The sequence below is a fragment of the Lissotriton vulgaris genome, chromosome 3_1 (assembly GCF_964263255.1).
Source record: "Lissotriton vulgaris chromosome 3_1, aLisVul1.2, whole genome shotgun sequence".
Taxonomy (NCBI): domain Eukaryota; kingdom Metazoa; phylum Chordata; class Amphibia; order Caudata; family Salamandridae; genus Lissotriton; species Lissotriton vulgaris.
The window spans coordinates 1,135,198,969-1,135,217,115 of record NC_141689.1 but is presented as its reverse complement, the minus strand read 5'-3'; positions in this window follow the sequence as shown (position 1 = coordinate 1,135,217,115).

Sequence of the window (18,147 nt, the reverse complement as noted above, 5' to 3'; positions counted from 1 at the left end):
ATTTTTCTTGAGTAACATGGGAGAGCAATTGAAGCATGGATGGCTTGTAACATTTTTAAACTTTTTTTTTAAACTTTCTTTTTCTGTTTAAATTGTTCAATTACAAAAACAAATTGGCATCAACACAGCGTATGTAGGCATACCGTTGACATTAATAATGGCACGTAGTACAGATGGTTGCATCGGGGGAAGAAAGGCACAATGGGGTAATATATACATTCATAAGCTTATTACAGTGAGGAAGGAGCACTGCCTTCCACTGCTTGCCATTGACTTCCAGTATGTATATTACTGGGATCGGTGGTCTTGCTCCTCGTTAAGGGTAGGCCCACAGTCTACATCTAACCCACTCTTCTCGCTGTCAGTTGTATCCTGCGAGGAGGGCTCCCTCTCCGCCAACCATTAGGTACACATTTCACGCCAAACCAGTAGGTCCTCTTTTAGCTTCTCTTCGGGTGAACATTTTGAAACTTAATCCAGACAGTCAAGTTTCTTCTTTCTAAATGTGTGGTTAAACCAATAAGCTTACAAGTGGTGACTGAAAAGAACTTGCTAAGCTCTCTGAACATTTTGATAACTGATAGATTATAAGATACTGTGTCACAGGGTCTCAAAACATAATTGGTATCTTTAGGACCTCTGAACTTTCTTCACTACAGTTTTTTTGTACTAGCACATATCCTAGAGCAGTGATTCTTAACCTTTCGATTTCTGTGGATTCCCAATGAATACAGGTACAACTGGAAGTTGGGGACCACCGCCTAAGCAACTAGTGTGATGTAACCCGCAAAACAATACAAAAAATACAGTGAAGTATACCAAACAAATACATAAATGATAATCTTTGATTTAATTCCAGGAAGAAAAAAAAAACAATGTTGTGATGGGAAGCTGGGAGCTTTTCAAAATGTTTTTTTTCTTTTAAAAGATGAAACTATATACTAGACTCTAGATTGTCATTTTGCCGTTTTTGCTACTAGTGCATGCTCTTTTGGTCGGTGCATACCTATGCTCCTATGCTTCAATTGAAGTTACCGGTCGTCCATAATAGATTAAGTTTGCTGCACTTTTCTAGATCTACAAATCAAAATAAGTATACCAGCTTAATTTTTAGCCTTGAATTTAAATTTCTTTGCATTTACAGAGTTTTAAAATGAAAAAATAAGCATTTTTATGAATATATACTTAATGAATCTGCTGTTATTTACTTTTCTAAACCGTCACCGACTCCTTGAGTAGACGTTGTGGACACCAGGCAAAGAACCGTGGGCATGGAGCATATCCTCCAAGCTCAAAGTAAATTGTTAAAATTCTCATTGATTATAACCAGTCATCTGAACATCATATTAATGCACATATTGCCTCAAGTAACTTCTCATCTAAATGTGTCTGCATGGAAAGCAGCCTTCCCGAGCAGACGTTTATTAAGTAGTAGCCACTTACACTCCTTGTCAGCATGACAGTTGTGTACACCGCACACGCAAATATGTAGCGAAAAGAATACCTACTCCTTTAGGGTTTAACTTTGCTAATGCAAAGCACTGGCAGAGAAGCACTTGTCTTAAGCTTCCACCCATCATGTGTTAGTAGATGCATCTTCACAAGGTAGAAAATGCTCCTCAGTTGTTTCAGTGCACTTGCTTTGTCGTGTGTCTCTTGATGGGAGAGTTCCAACCCCCAGCCTTAAATTGAAAGAGGTTAGTTTAACCCAGAGGTCTTCAATCTGTGGGGCGCGACCCCCAGGGGGGTCGTGGAGTCTTGGGAAGGGGGTCGCAGATTCTGCCAGAGTGCAGTTCCTGGCGTCGGGCTGATCGAGGGTGCTCAAGGCGGAGGCCGCCTAATTCACACAGAGGTGTGAAAAACATCAAAGCCTCGTTAACAACTAAAGGTCTTTTAAAGACCTGTGATAGTACTCTGGTGTGCCTTTGTGTGTGTCCAAGCTGTTTCAGCCAGGCTGACATACAGGAGCTGGGGGGTGAAGGGGGTGGGAGAGGAGGCTGTAGCCCTTTGAGTTCAATGGACTTAGCTGTGGGTTTATTTTTACTTTTAACGTTTTATATAGCGCTAGTTTAACTCGTAGGTATCAGAGCGCTTTACAAATACACAGTAAACAGCAGAAGGACAGCAGAAGGACATTACAATCATATCATTGGTTCAAGTCCCACGAGCAATAATACCTGGCGCCTGTGCAGGAGAAATGTGGCTGAGAGTCTGTTCTTCATGGTGAGATGTTTTCACAGCCGGCTGCCACCCCCCCCCCCCCCCCCCCCCCCCCAAGCAGGGAGGCACAGAGATGCCCTCCCATGAAAGGAAGACGAAGCAGAGAGATACTGACCCCCCATGAGAGAGGCACAGACAAGGTGGGTGAATGAATGAATGATGGGTGGATGGATGGATGAAAGGGTGGACGGATGAAGGATGTATGGATGGATGGATGGATGGATGAAAGGGTGGATGGCTGTGTGGATGGAAGGATGAAAGGGTGGACGGATGTGTGAAAAGGTGGGTGGATGAATGATGAGTGGATGGATGTAAAGATGAAAGGGTGGATGGATGGATGAAGGATGGATGGATGGATGTGTGAAAAGGTGGGTGGATGGAGGATGGATGGATGGATGAAAGGGTGGATGGAAGGATGAAAGGGTAGATGGATGAGGGATGGATGTATGGATGGATAAAAGGTTGCATGGATGAATGATGGATGGATTTGTGAAAAGGTGGGTGGGTGAGTGATGGGTGGATGGATGTAAGGGTGGATGGATGGATGAAGGATGGATGGAAGGATGAAAGTGTGGATGGATGGATGGATGGATGGATGGATAAAAGGTTGCATGGATGAAGGATGGATGCATGGATGGATGTGTGAAAAGGTGGGGGATGAATGATGGATGGATGGGTGGGTGGATGGATGGATGAAAGGGTGGGTGGATGAAGGATGGATGTATAGATGAAAGGGTGGATGGATATATGGATGGAATAATGAAAGGGTGGATGGATTAATGAAAGGTTGGATGGATGGATGAAGGATGGATGGATGGACAAAAGGTTGCATGGATGGATGAATGATGGATGGATGTGTGAAACGGTGGGTGGAAGAATGATGGATGGATGGACGGGTGGATAGGTAAAGGATGGATGTATGGATGGAAGGATGAAAAGGTGGATGGATGAATGAAGGATGTATGGATGGATAAAAGGTTACATGGATGAATGATGGATGGATGTGTGAAAAGGTTGGGGATGAATGATGGATGGGTGGATGGATGGATGAAAGGTTGGGTGGATGAAGGATGGATGTATGGATGAAAGGGTGGATGGATATATGGATGGAATAATGAAAGGGTGGATGGATGAAGGATGGATGTATGGATGAAAGGGTGGATGGATGAAGGATGGATATATGGATGGATAAAAGGTTGCATGGATGAATGATGGATGGATGTGTGAAAAGGTGGGTGGAAGAATGATGGATGGATGGATGGATGGATGGGTGGATAGGTAAAGGATGGATGTATGGATGCAAGGATGAAAGGATGATGGATGGATGGATGGATGGATAAAAGGTTGCATGGATGAATGATGGATGGATGGATGGATGTGTGAAAAGGTGGGGGATGAATGATGGATGGGTGGATGGATGGATGAAAGGGTGGTTGGATGAAGGATGGATGTATGGATGAAAGGGTGGATGTATATATGGATGGAATAATGAAAGGGAGGATGGATGAAGGATGGACGTATGGATGGAAGGATGAAAGGGTGGATGGATGAAGGATGGATGTATGAAGGATGGGTGGATGGATAAAAGGTTGCATGGATGAATGATGGATGGATGTGTGAAAAGGTGGGTGGGAGAATGATGGATGGATGGATGGATGGATGGGTGGATAGGTAAAGGATGGATGTATGGATGGAAGGATGAAAGGGTGGATGGATGATGGATGTATGGATGGATAAAAGGTTGCATGGATGAATGATGGATGGATGGATGGATGTGTGAAAAGGTGGGTGTGTGGATGGACGGGTGGATTGGTAAAGGATGGATGTATGGATGGAAGGATGAAAGGGTGGATGGATGAAGGATGGATGGATGTGTGGAAGTGTGGGTGGATGAATGATGGATGGATGGATGTGATGAGGTCTAACAGGCGCATTTATGGTTGTCGATAGTTGTTTATGATGAGGAGTACCAGTTTCTAGAATCTTTTGTCGGAAGGAGGTCCTTACGCCTAAAAAGGTTTTACAAGGGGGTCTCGGCATCAAAAAGTTTGAAGACCTCTGGTTTAACCCTTTTTTGCCCCCATTCTCCCAGTTTACTTGTATGTCTCAGCTTGTGGCTATGCAGAGTCTGTGGGGCAATGTGTGGGATGTTGGTCTACTCTATTTGAAGTTCTAGAGTAAAACTGAATGGTAGCCTATGGCTCCCCCTTCCTGCTTCACTCCCAAACAATAACATAATTGAACTTGTGAAGCAACTTAAAGAATGCCCCCATGTGATCCTCCAGAGAGATGTCCTTACTTTGAAAAGGTAGGTTATTCACTTAGGTGGCCTGGTGGGTCAACCCCATCTTCTTTTACTAAGTGGTGCTAATGGCCCCCTGTATTTGCTGGTAGTCGCTCACTTCCGTCATCATCATCAGTCAAGGGGCGGAAGGGGGTGCCATTTGGAGATGTTCCTGGCAAGGACTGTGTTACAGTATTCATCCTTCTTGACTTCGGATGCAACATGCCCCACTGGCCCGGGACTGCGTCTCTACCCCCATGCCTGTTACATGTAGTTTTCCGATCAAGGTGGAATAAGAGCATGCTGAGAGGTCGTGCACTATGAGGGTTGCTGTATCTCAGCTGTCGAGAATCGTCCTGCTGTTGTCTGTGGCTGTGATGAGGTTTGTATCTGTGCTGTGTTTGGGGCTGTATCTGTGCTGTGATTGGCCCAGAAGCATGGTGTCTAGGAGCTGGTGTGCATTAAGGTAGTGAGCGAGTTGTATGATAATGGTTTTCTCCTTGATAGTGTAGGAGGTAAATCGGAAAGTAGTTTGCTAGTTGAGTGGAGTCTGTCACTTGTTTTTTTGCAGTGCATTGATCATCGTTTGTTTACAGGCATCAGGGAATGCCTAAATGGTGATTAGTTGTTCAGGATTTGGGTGAGAGCTTCGCTGATTGAGAGGTGCCCATATTGTAGATGTGGGGCAGGGGTCCGTTGGAGACCCAGAGTGGATGGTCTCATGATGTTGGTTGCTTCTTCTGCTGTGAATGATTCCCAAGAAGTCAGTCTTTCCGTGAATGTTTGAGGGTAGGCTAGTTGTGTGCGTGCAGCGCTTTGGTGGTGGGCATCGTAGTTATAGGTGGTGGTGATTTTATTGGGAAAGAAGTCAGATGTTGTCTCTTAGTTCTTGTGAGGCAATGATGCGGTTAGTGGTGGTAACTGATGAGATTAAGTCTTGATGTCTGCGCTGCTATTTGAGCTCATGTGTATGGGCTCTGCTAGATTGCTAGATATAGCATCTAAGGGCTGTTCTGCAAGTCTGCTTTTTTCACTGTGGCTCGTTATCCATCTTCTTTCCAGTTGTTTGCAGTGTTTGTTTACTGTGCAGAGATCCTCTGTGTTGCAGCGGTCCTGCTTCTGGTTCCTCTCTGTGTGTTGTGTTTGAGGTTCAAGGGAGGAGTTTTGTCACTAGGGTTTGGCCGATTGCTTTGCACTGTCATGTCCATCCAGATGCTTCTTTGTTGCTGCGATTCCAATGTCATTGAGGGTAGTAAAGACTGAATCAGTGGTGTGTCTGGCGAAGTGTCTGGGTCTGATGATGTGTTGTCAGATCCGGGTTGTGGTGTTGGTGTTCCTGTCTTCCACGTGGAAGTTGAAGTCTCCTTTTAGGAGCTAGTTGTTGGAATTGATGGCAAGGGGAAAACAAAGTCAGCAATGTCTCTGAAAGTAGCTCGTAGCCCCAGTGGCTTTTAGACTATGGTTCTGCTCTGGGTGTAGGTTGCTGAGGGTCGTAGCTTGATATATAGGCGCTCCATGTGGCGGGCTGCATTCTCTGTGGTTGCAGTGCATTTGAAGGATTCTTTGAATACTGTTACGATTCCTGTGCCTGGTTTGTGTTGGGGTCGTGACATGCAAGCTTTTTTCCTGCTGGGATAGCTGTGGCAAAGTCTGGTGCCATCTCGGTGAGCAGTCCTATTTCTGAAAAGAGGATGTCCTGGATATTCCAGATTTCTGTGATGTGTTTGCTGAGTGAGCAGGGGTTGAACAGGTTTATGGCAGTCCTGATATAGATGAAAATGTTGTTCAGATCCTTGAAGGCCTGTTGCCCTGTATATTTTCTTGTTTTTCACTTCTTTGGTTACAGTCTGATGGTGTCCTGGCTAAAAGTGTGCTGAGAGCTACCGAAGATGGGGAGCTTGTCTGCTAAATCGGAGGGAAGACCTGTTAGGCTTTTCAAATTGCAAGTGGTTTTGATGAAGGGTGGCTAGCACTGGTATCACCGGGAGTTCAACAATGGTGGCTATTCCGTTAAACTGTTTAATTTAATTTTTCCACAGATCTTGCCTTTTATGTCATTATAGCTGTGCTATATGGTAATAATACTGTAGAAATATATATGGCAATAATACTCTAGAAATAGTTCAGAAGGTAACACTTGTATACCATGTTGCTTGCAATCCCTCCATTCAAAGGAAAGTTTTAACCTGCGAAATAAATTACTCTTTTGTCCTGTTAGTTCTATCCATGTTTGTGGACTTATGTAGCAACTCAAAACGCATTCTACAATAAACTTAATGAAAACGAAATTGTTCTCACCTCGTAGTAGTGGATTAGCATAATCAGTTGAACCTATTAAAAATACAAACGTAGCCTTGGATGTTAGCCTTAAGGTAGTGAAGAGAAGTTGGTATTTCTAATTTGCCATGCTTCAGTTTCAATCACAACCCATATATTCAAGCCAACAGAAGTTGTCAGTCAAGGTACTGTGGAGTTTGGTTCTTATTGCTCGAAGTTTTGGTGATCTAGATGGTTACAACTCGAAATGTCTTCTCAGTCTGAAGCAAGACCTTTGAACTTCTACCTGTGCGCTATTAACAGTGCAGTAGATTTAACTAACTTGGCCAATATTTGAACACGGTCCAATTACATTATTAATATCCATGCTTAATTTGAGCCGATGGTTTCCGGTGCTCTGCACATATTTATCTGAAAGAGACACGTTAGTGATAGATTCCTTACCTTAGAATATCCCCAGGCGTCAGACTGGATCCGGAAATTTTTTGCGTAGCAGTACCCATGCGCGTTGGTAGGCGTCGTCCGTCATCGGCGCCGTGGTAACGTCGTCTGATTACGTAGACGCCCCCTCCGCATGCTGACGTCAGTTCTTCTTTCCGCGCCAGCTAGCGCAGATCTGGAAAATGTTGTACCCAAGTCACTTTTTGACTAACCTTTTGAGATCCTTTTTGATCCATTTTTTGAAGTCTATCGACTCAGACGGTGCCGGTAGGGATGCCCGGGTTCAAGCCCTGCGCCGACTGCAACCGACTGATGTCGGTTACCGACCCCCATCGCCAGTGCCTGCACTGTTTGGGCCTGGACCACGACGACAAGTCCTACTCCGACTGCCGGGCCCTGATGTCTAAGGCTAGACGGGAGCAGTCCTGTAAGCGACTTGAGCTTCGGCAGTCTGCCCCGCGCCGCTCGAGGTCCCGGTCTGAAAGGAGGTCGTGGGACCGGTCGCGGGGCCGGAGCCAACACCGTTCCGGGAGTAGTCATCGGTCTTCGGCCTCGAAGTCCTCAGGTAAGAGGCACAAGAAGTCGAATAGGCACCATCGCTCTTCTGACTCCCCACCGACGCTCGCGCGACGCGGCCGCCGGGGGAGAGGGGCGGGGGGGGGGTTAGGTGACACCGCCCACACGGCTCCACTGGAGCCGGAGGTGTCGCGGCCTGCCCCACACCTGCCGGTCCCTGGTCAGGATGCGACGCCGGGGGAGATTGCTAACTTCCTCATGGCCATGAGGTCGCTCGCTCCTATGTCTGGTTCCGCTGCGCCTTTGGGCCAAGCGGCTCCGACTGGATCCCCACGCGGGGCGGGTGCTTCAGCGCAGTCGGGTACTTCGGCCACAGCGCCTTTGGCGACTTTGGTCCAGACGCCGCAGGGCCCCACTGGGTCTGGTTCCGGATCCGGGTCGCTGCCGGTTGACCTCGCCGGCGGCAGCTCCACGGGTGTCGCCCCCGGCGCCATCCCTGGACGACGTCCTCCCTGGTCCTGCCCTCGATTCGGGTCCGGCTCCGGTGCGGCGCCGACGGGAGATTTTTATTTCAATGACCCGGCCCCATCTTTTGAGCCTGAGTACCAGGCAGTGGGTGATGAGGAGGATTGGGAGGGGTCTGAGGACCCTCTGGCACGTGAGTGTCGGTCTTCTGCGGACTGGACTGGACAGGAGAGCTTGGGGAGGCCAGTGGTCTGGACACTTCGCCCGACACTGGTTTTTTCTCCCCTCCTAGTGTGGCTATGGAGGAAGGGGCTGCTTATAGCGTGGTGCTGATGAGGGCGGCCAAGGCCCTGGGCCTTGAGCTCCCCATCGCGGCCGTGAGGACTAACCTCACTGAGGTCCTTAAACCGAAGTCCAGCTCTGCCGAGCCTCTGCTGCCGTTTAATGAAGGCTTGTCAGACGTTCTTTTGGGCACTTGGTCCAGGCCCGCCACAGGCCAGCCTGTGGATAGGAACGTGGCCAGACGCCACCGCCTGGCTCCAGGTGACCCTTGCTTTCTGTCTACCCACCCCACCCCTGAGAGCCTGGTTCTTCAGGCCTCCAATTCCCAGACCGCAATCCCGTCGGCTCCCCCCGACCGGGAATCAAAGAGGTACGAGATTTATGGGAAGAAGTTATTCTCCTCCCTAAGTTTGGGATTGCGGTCAGTTAATACTGCATGCCTCTTGGGCCGCTACACCCACTCTCTGTAGGACACTGTCACAGCCGTGCTGCCAGAATGCCCGTTGGAGGTACGGGCTAAACTCTGCCAAGCCCTGGTGTAGAGCCGGGATGCGGCACTGTATTCCATCAGGTGTGGGCTGGACACTACCGACTCTCTGGGCAAAGCGATGGCAACGACGGTGGCGATTCGTCGTCACGCCTGGTTGAGGTCCGCCAATTTCTCGGCCGATGTCCAAAACACACTTATGGACATGCCGTTCGATGGCAGTCGCCTCTTTGGCGACAAGGCAGACCATGCGCTTGAGCGCTTTAAGGACTCCAGGGCTACGGCCAAGTCCTTGGGCCTCTCGGCCCACCTTCAAACGGGTGCCTTTTGCTCCTTTCGTGCCCAAGGAAGGGGCGCCTCCACACGTGCCGCCAGCCACGCACCGCAGCCTAACCTCCAACGCGGTGGCGGACGTGGAAACCGCCGTAGCGGTGGTCGGAGTCCACAGCGAGGCCAGTCCACACCTACCCCTGCAGCATCCGCCTCAAAACCCTCCTAGTCCGTGCTTTCAGGCCTATGTGACGCCGGTGGGGGGCAGGGTTCGCCATCACCACCAGCACTGGCGCACTGTCACATCGGACAGGTGGGTGCTGCAAATTGTCCGAAGGGGCAACTCCCTCCCAACCGTGCCACTGCAGTACCACCGCGTGTCGGAGGATCACTTGACACTTCTGCAGGAGGAAGTTACGGCCCTCTTGGCCTAGGGGGCTATCGAGCGCGTTCCTGGGCCAGAAGTAGGGTCTGGTTGTTACTCCAACTACTTTCTGGTACCCAAGAAGGGCAAAGGGGGCCTTCGCCCTATCTTGGACCTACGAAACGTCAACGGCTTCTTCCGGAAGGAGAAGTTCAAGATGCTGACGTTGGCTCAGGTCTTAGCTGCCCTAGACCCTGGAGACTGGATGGTAATGCTGGACTTGCAGGACGCTTATTTTCACATCCCCGTCCTGCCGGCCCACCGGCGTTACTCACGGTTCATGGTAGGCCACGAGCACTTTCAGTTTACCGTGCTCCCCTTCGGCCTTACCAGTGCCCCACGGGTGTTCACGAAAGTGATGGCGGTGGTCACAGCACATCTGCGCAGGTTAGGGGTTTCAGCCTTCCCCTACCTCGACGACTGGTTGTTGAAGGCGGGCTCGCCCCAGACAGTAGTCAGCCACCTCCAGACTACGGCCGACCTCCTCCACCTGCTGGGGTTCTCCATCAATGTGCCAAAGTCACACCTGTGTCCCTCTCAGAAGCTCCTCTTTATCGGTGCGGTTCTAGACTCGGCGCAGTTTCAGGTTTATTCTCCCAAACAGCGGGTTCGGGATATTCGGGCTCTGATTCCAATCTTTCAGCCTTTATCCCGGGTCTCGGTCAGGTTGACGCTGCGGCTTCAGGGGCTGATGGCCTCCTGCATCCTTCCGGTGCATCACGCCAGGTGGCGGATGCGGGCTCTGCAGTGGGACCTGACGTTTCAGTTGGCCCAGCATCAGGGCAACTTGTCCGACCATGTCTTGATCTCAGAGGGCCCTGCAAGACCGTTGCAGTGGTGGCTCACGGACCGCGATTGGGTCAGCGGCAGGTACCTCTCCTTACCCCAACCGGAGCACGTAGTTGTGACGGATGCGTCCCTCCAGGGCTGGGGAGGACACATAGGAGAGGCGGAGATCAGAGGTCTCTTGTCTCCGGCAGGGTCCCGGCTCCATATCAACCTTTTGGAGCTGCGGGCGATTCGTCTAGCACCGAAGGCATTCCTCCCCTCTGTCCGGGGGAGTGTAGTGCAAGTGTTCACGGACAACACCACCGCCATGTGGTACTGCAACAAATAGGGCTGGGTGGGGTTGTGGACCCTCTGCCAGGAGGCTCTGCGCCTCTGGCAGTGACTGGCACATCAGGGCGTGACCCTGGTGGTTCAACACCTGGCAGGGCGGACGAACTCAGCCGCCGGTGCATGATGGATCATGAATGGCGTCTGAACTCTGACGTTGCGCAAGGTCTCTTTCTGCAGTGGGGAGAGCCTTGGTTAGATCTATTCGCCGCCGAAGTGAACGTGCAGTGTCATCAGTTCTGCGCGTTGGAATTTCCAAGGCAGCACTCGCTCGGAGACGCTTTTCGTCGCGAGTGGAGTTGCGGTCGTTTGTACGCCTTTCCGCCTATACCACTTCTGCCCAGACTGCTTAAGAAGATCAGGCGCGACCGGGCCCAGGTTATCCTTGTGGCTCCGGACTGAGCACGAAGATACTGGTATCCAGAGCTACTCAGCATGTCTCGATCCCCTGATTCGTCTGCCTCTTCAGGAGGACCTTCTGTCGCAGCAACAGGGAACGGTCCTCCACCCGAGCCTGTCCAGTGTCCACCTACAAGCTTGGAGATTGAGCGGCGACAGTTGAGGCCATTTAACTTGCCTCCTGAAGTCTGTAATGTCATTCTGGCAGCCCGGCGTCCCTCCACGAAATCGGTATATGCCTGCAGGTGGAACAAATTTGTGGCATGGTGCACAGCAAATGCTGTGGATCCACCCCCTTTCTGAGGTTCTCCTCTTCCTTCTTTCTCTTGCCCAGCAGGGCTCTGCTCTGGGCACTCTCAAGGGCTACCTTGCTGCCCTTTCCGCCTTCTTAAGGCTACCTGATAAACCATCTTTGGTCAAGTCCCCCATTGTAAATCGGTTTTTGAAGGGCATCACACACATGTTCCCTCCTGTTCCATACGTGATGCCCCAGTGGGACTTGAACCTTGTATTGACTTACCTGATGTGCGCTCCCTTTGAGCCACTTCAGAACTGTCCTCTCCGCCTTCTTACTCTGAAGACTGCTTTCCTGGTTGCCATCACCTCTGCCAGGAGAGTGAGTGAGCTCCAGGCTCTTTCTTCCAAACCTCCATTCCTTTCGGTCCATCCGGACAAGGTTGTGTTGCGGACAAGACCCACTTTCCTGCCCAAGGTAGTCACAGCCTTCCACATCGGGCAGTCCATCACCTTGCCCACCTTCTTTCTGCCTCCGCATCCCTCAAAAGAGGAAGAGCGGCTCCACCGTCTGGACCCAAAACGTGCGCTCTCATTCTACTTGGATTGGACACCCCAGTTCCGGGTGGATGACCAACTCTTTGTTGGTTACGCGACGCTAAGAAGGGAAGGGCGGTGCACAAACGGACCATCTCTCAGTGGATCGTGTTGTGCATCCAGGCATGCTACTCCTTAGCTAAAAAGGAACCCCCTGTTGGACTGAGGGCCCATTCCACTCGGGCCACAGCAACTACTACTGCCCTGGGCCGGGAGTCCCCTTGCAGGACATTTGTCAGGCAGCTACGTGGGCTTCGCTGCACACGTTCACGAGATACTACTGCCAAGTCCGGAGGGATGGCTTTTTTGGCCGTTTCATCCTCCAGGGGGGGTGGGGGGGGGGGGGTTTGGGGGGCTGGGGTTGTGGAGGCTATGGGGCTCTCACCATGGCCCTCAACGAGAGCATGGTGGGTGCCCTGGGTGGCACCAGGGCACCCACTTTTAAGCATTACAGGCCCGCAGGATGGGGTCCCCAGAGCAGTTAACCGGGGTTGGGAGCCACGCAGCCTTCCTCCCCTTTCTTTTAAGTAGTGGCCCTGGTAGATGGGGTCCCCAGGGCCTAATCCGGCTCGGGGAGGGAGGAGCCTGTGACCCTTGACCCCTTTAATAGAAAAAAATGGCCTGTTGGAATTGGTATCCAGGGTCTAATGAGGCTTGGGAAGGGAAGCAACACAGCCCCTTTGATAAAAACTAAAGGCCCTGAGGGATAGAGCCCCCAGGGCCTTAAGAGACTTAGGGAGGGGGGGTGGGCCACACAGTCCCCTCACCTTTTCTGTACGTTTCGGTACCTGGAGTGTGTTCACGGCCCTATAATATCTTGGAGGGGTCCCCATGGCCTCCCTCACCTTTAAAAAACAAATTGGAAACTAGCATTGGCATAGCCAAAAGGTCTCGCATTTGGGACCTTATAAGTGTTTAGCCATACAACAGTTGGTGTTGTTGCACCAAGGATATTCTGCTGCATAACTAAATACTTATAGGGTCCAAAAAGCTAGACCTATTGGCTATGCCAATGCTTGTTTGTTTTTTGTTGCTGTTTTGTTTAAGTTGCCAGATCTACAATTGCTGGACATGGTTTTTGTTAACAGTTCTTTGCATCAAATGAAATTGTGTTTTGTGCTCTGAATGTTGTTTCCGTTCTGGTTGTAGGAAGCAGTCATTCCCAGGGGTGTGGGGGCTGCCTAGCAGTGCACATGTGCCCAACTTTGCAAATGAGAAAAAGCCTGGTGCAGGCGCAATTTACAAGTGTGGAGTGAGTGAGCCCCAGGCAACATGACTCAACTCACACAGGAGTTCATGCACTGCACCTGCATACTCGGCATGGTTTAAGGAAACTTGATCCACTCCCTCCCAGGCATCCAACACATATTTACCAAGAAACTCTGAGAAGAGCCTGCCTGCTGCACTGACGGCTGTGGTGTGTGCGCCTGGTGGAATCGTGCACTGATGGCTGGTGGTGTGTGTTTGCGCGCCTGGTGGAAGAGTGCACTGATGGCCGGTGGAAGCGTGCTTTAATGGCCGGTGCTGTGTGTGCCTGGTGGAAGCATGCTCTGATGGCTGGTGTTGTGTGTGCCTGGTGGAAGCGTGCACTGACGGCTGGTGGTTGTGTGTGTGCCTGGTGGAAGCGTGCACTGACGGCTGGTGGTTGTGTGTGTGTCTGGTGGAAGCGTGCACTGACGGCTGGTGGTTGTGTGTGCCTGGTGGAAGCATGCACTGATGGCTGGTGGTGTGTGTGCCTGGTGGAAACGTGCACTGACGGCTGGTGGTGTGTGTGCCTGGTGGAAGCATGCACTGACGGCTGGTGTGTGCCTGGTGGAAGCATGCACTGACGGCTGGTGTGTGCCTGGTGGAAGCATGCACTGACGGCTGGTGTGTGCCTGGTGGAAGCATGCACTGACGGCTGGTGTGTGCCTGGTGGAAGTGTGCACTGACGGCTGATGGTGTGTGCACCTGGTGGAAGCGTGCACTGACGACTGGTGGTGTGTGCGCCTGGTGGAAGTGTGCACTGACGACTGATGGTGTGCGTGTGTGTCTGGTGAAAGCGTGCACGGACGACTGATGGTGTGTGTGCCTGGTAGACCAGGAGCATTCACAGTGATAAATGAAACTGACGAAGAGAGAGGGGGGGTGTGAGCAAAGAATCATGATTCACAGCTAGAAGACACAAATGAAGCTGACCAAGAGGGAGGGAGAAAAGGGAGGGGTAGTGCAAGCAGAGGAGCCTGATTACAGCAATAAAAACACAGATGGCAGCTGTGCACGAGCTTGTGAACGCAAGCTGGAGGCCAGCAAAAGCCTCTGGTGGGCCTTTTAAAGGCCACTTACTAAATGTCTCGAAGAGACTTAAAAAAAGGTCCTTGGAGGGATGGGGTCCCAGGTGCCTAAAGAGGCTCAGGGAGGGGGTGGTTACAAGGCCTGCTCCACATTAAGAATCATATGGTTCAGAGAGGGCAGGACCACATGCCCCCTCCCCTTTAAAATATATATGGCCTTGGGGGATGGGGTCCCTAGGGCCATAATAGGCTTGGGATAGGGGTCGCACAAATTCCCTCCCCTGTAATTAAAATGGCCCTGGAGGATATTGTCCGCAGGGCTTAGTAAGGCTCAGAGAGAGGGCCATTTAAAATACTTAAGGCCATTAGTGATTGGGTCTGCGGGCCTAATGAGGCTCAGGAAGGGGGAAATTGGTATCACCCCAGGGACTGGGATCCCGGGGCCTAATAAGGCTTGGAGGGGGAGGTGAGGCCGGCTCTTTTTTTTTTTTTTTTTTTTTTTTTTTTTCTTGTATGTTGTACCGAATAGGGTCCCGGGCCTGAAGGCTAACCTTATGCTGCTCACGGCAGAGGCAGAGCGCAGTGTGGTTTGGCTGACTGCTGGGGACTTGGCCGCAGGGCAGGCACTGCGACCAACTCCCTGCCAGGGGGTTGGGTTTACGTATGGTGGTAGAATATAACTTTATGTAAAATAAAATAAAATTTACTGGAAAAATAAAACAAGGGTTAAAGTAATGTTTTGATTAGGTGTGATAAATTGATTTTTTAGATTTTGTAAAAAAAACTTAGAAGCCCACTGAAAAAGATAATGGTTAAAGTAACACTATAGTTAGGTGAATGTCAGTGACAACTAACGTTATTAACTAAAAAATACATAGAAATTCACAGGTTATAGTTGGAGCTAAAAGGGTTTGGGTCGAAATGCATTCTTATTTTTAAAATCGATGCTCGACACTATGTTCTGAATCCTGAGTTTGTGCTTCTACAGATCAAGCACTCTGCAACAACAAAAAAATGCCTACTAGTATGTATGACGTATGAATCTTATGCCTTGTAGTGTCCCAACATTTTCTGTACATAAATTTACACATGTGATTTATTGTCTTTGTATGTGTTTGTGATGTAAAGTGCTCTGACACCTTAAACTGGTATGAGAGGTGCTATAAAACAAATTAAATAAATGTGAGAGTGGGGCTATGGAGAGACGAGAGCCACTTTTTGAAGGTGATTGATAGGGACCTACAATGAGGAACTTACTGTGCATTCTGGTGCACAGTAAGTTCCTAATTTACTATACATTAAAGATGGATGAGCGATTGGATGCATGGATAGTTTAGTGCATTTCTGAAAGGGTAAGTGAATATATATATATAGGGATATGTGAATGAATGAGGAAGATGTCTGAATGCATAGACAGCTGCTACACATTGGTGGCAGTCTGGTATTCTCCACTCCTGCAGCTGCTTGTTCACACGTGCACTCACCAGTTCATTCATCTGTTCTGTGATAAGTCTTTTTGTAATAAGTACTTGTCTCCTGTTTCTGCTTATTCATTCTTGGGATGAATCGGTGCCAATTAATGCACTCAATAAGTGGACTCCTACAACTTGAGACCGAATGACTATGTTTTTATGGAACATTTCTAAAACTATTTCCTGTACTTGATGGAGCAGATTTGATCTGCAGTCAGGCATTGTTTTTTTTGTGCTTCAGACAGACTGCAGTTAAAAACATGGCACATGAAAAATATGAAAGTGAGGCCTATTCCGTCTGAAATGCTTTTGCTGAATTTACTTTTTTTTTTTTTTGCAATGTAGAGCAATGTGGCCTTTTTAGCTTTGAAGATTAATAGAATGCGTTTCTCTCTTCCCAGCTCATTCCTTGTAATCTAAATTCTGTCTTAAGAGACTTTGACTTGTTGCATATTTTGATAAACATTTTCAGTTAAAAACACCTTTTTATAATGTGTGTGAATTAACAAATGCACCACTACACATGGGACTAAATGCTTTTTGCATGAAAAGCTATCTAAAAAACTAAAGCATGTTGCTGTATGCGCTAACTGTGTGTGTGCTTTTAAATTTGACACTAAATGCATGAAAATGCTATGTTGCACATTTATTTTGCATGTTGTCATAAATAATAGAAAAGCTGCTTTACACTGCTTGACTAGGTAAACATTTATAAGAGGTATTAGTATGGAGTTGGGAAACATAATGGGCTGATTTACATGAAATTAATATTCTCTTTGTGTTTGTTTTGGGCCTACCATTAAATGGCTGCCTGTGAATCCAGCAAGGCTATGGCTTGCGTTAAAAGAGAAGGGCGCATGCGCAGACTACCAGCTTTCCTAAAGGAGTCAAGGACACTTTGAACTGGACATTCTTGCGATTGTGCCAATGTACAAGCTAACTAAAGTGTCCTCCTAGCCTGCACTATGGCAGGAAGGAAGAGAATTAGAATGAAACATTTTTCCTAGTAAATGTTGCAAATGTTTATAAATGTATTAAATAATTTCCGCTTCTTTTGTTAAAACTGGTATAGTCAGGTTTTTAGAATGAGTCGGGGTAGTGAACTCATGCCATCATGACTGACCAATCGCGTACAAGTTTTCCTGAAGATGCAACATTTTTGTGTAGACTGACAAGAATTAGAGTATAAATAATGACCTCTCTGGAGGGGCTTTAGCTTCTAGGCTCATATGGCTTTTTTGCTCATAGGGCTTTCTTAGCTCAGCTGGCTTCTTGCTCATTTTGGCTTAGGCTTTGCTTCATTCTATGGGTTAGGTACGAGATCGTCACGGGTGCAGCCTTGGGCGTCCGAGGAGAGTCAGGGGGATGTTTCTTGCTTCCACGTCATATTTTGGCACGGCAGGACACATTCCTTTAAGGTCTGTAAAGGAGAGGGTGCTTTCAAGGAGCAGCTTCTTTCAGACGCAGAAGAGCAGCAACAGATAAAAAGGCGTTTTAGATTTAGATGCTAAACTTTAAGTTTATACTTTGACTAATTAATTAGGTCTAAAAAGATTTGTCTTATGCATTTATTTCTCTTTATGGAAGATTTTTGCCCACTATTTAATTATTGATCAGCTTTGCAAGACTATTTTTCTTAGAAAACTCTTTAATAATTTTGAATGACATTTTGCGCCACATTTTCTTTCCTACATGTAATGCTTATATGCAGACTGTAATGTGTTCTGTATTAATGCTATTTTTCCTGTTTTCCAAAGTCTGTAACCTGATTGATATTTTACTAATGAATAAAGGGTCAGAGAAAACTTAACTTTTGACTAGAAAATAAAACCCTTTAAAAATACTCCAACTCTTTATTTGTTTGAATAATAATTGCATTTTTGACTGTTCATGATTATTTAAAATCTCCTGAAGGTAATACATGGTGTGAAGGGCCCAACACCTTTTTCAGCGGTAAATTAAAGGTAGCATGAGGGTTTGCATTGAGAAATTACCAGAAGAAATTACCGCTCCATCAGTTTTTGGTAGCAGAGGATGGTTATTATTGATTAGTTTGGTGATTAATGATTATTGATTTCACCATCAACTGTTCAACTAATGGATCATTGACCTTAGGAGGGAAGTAAAATAATTGCCCAAGTTAGATAAATGTCCAAATCCTGATTCCGGACTCCAATGCTCAGAACCTGAAGACTGGCAAAGCAGTACTGGAAGGTGATGCAAGAAGTGGTGTGAGTATCAATAGGGTTGTGAAATGCTGTTAATATGCTAGGATGTATTTTTAAAGTACTGAAAATATTAAGGTTTTTTTTTTACTGTTCGTGACATTTTGCTCATTTTGAATTGGTGTTATTGATTATATTGGTAATTTCATAGGACACAATTTTTTT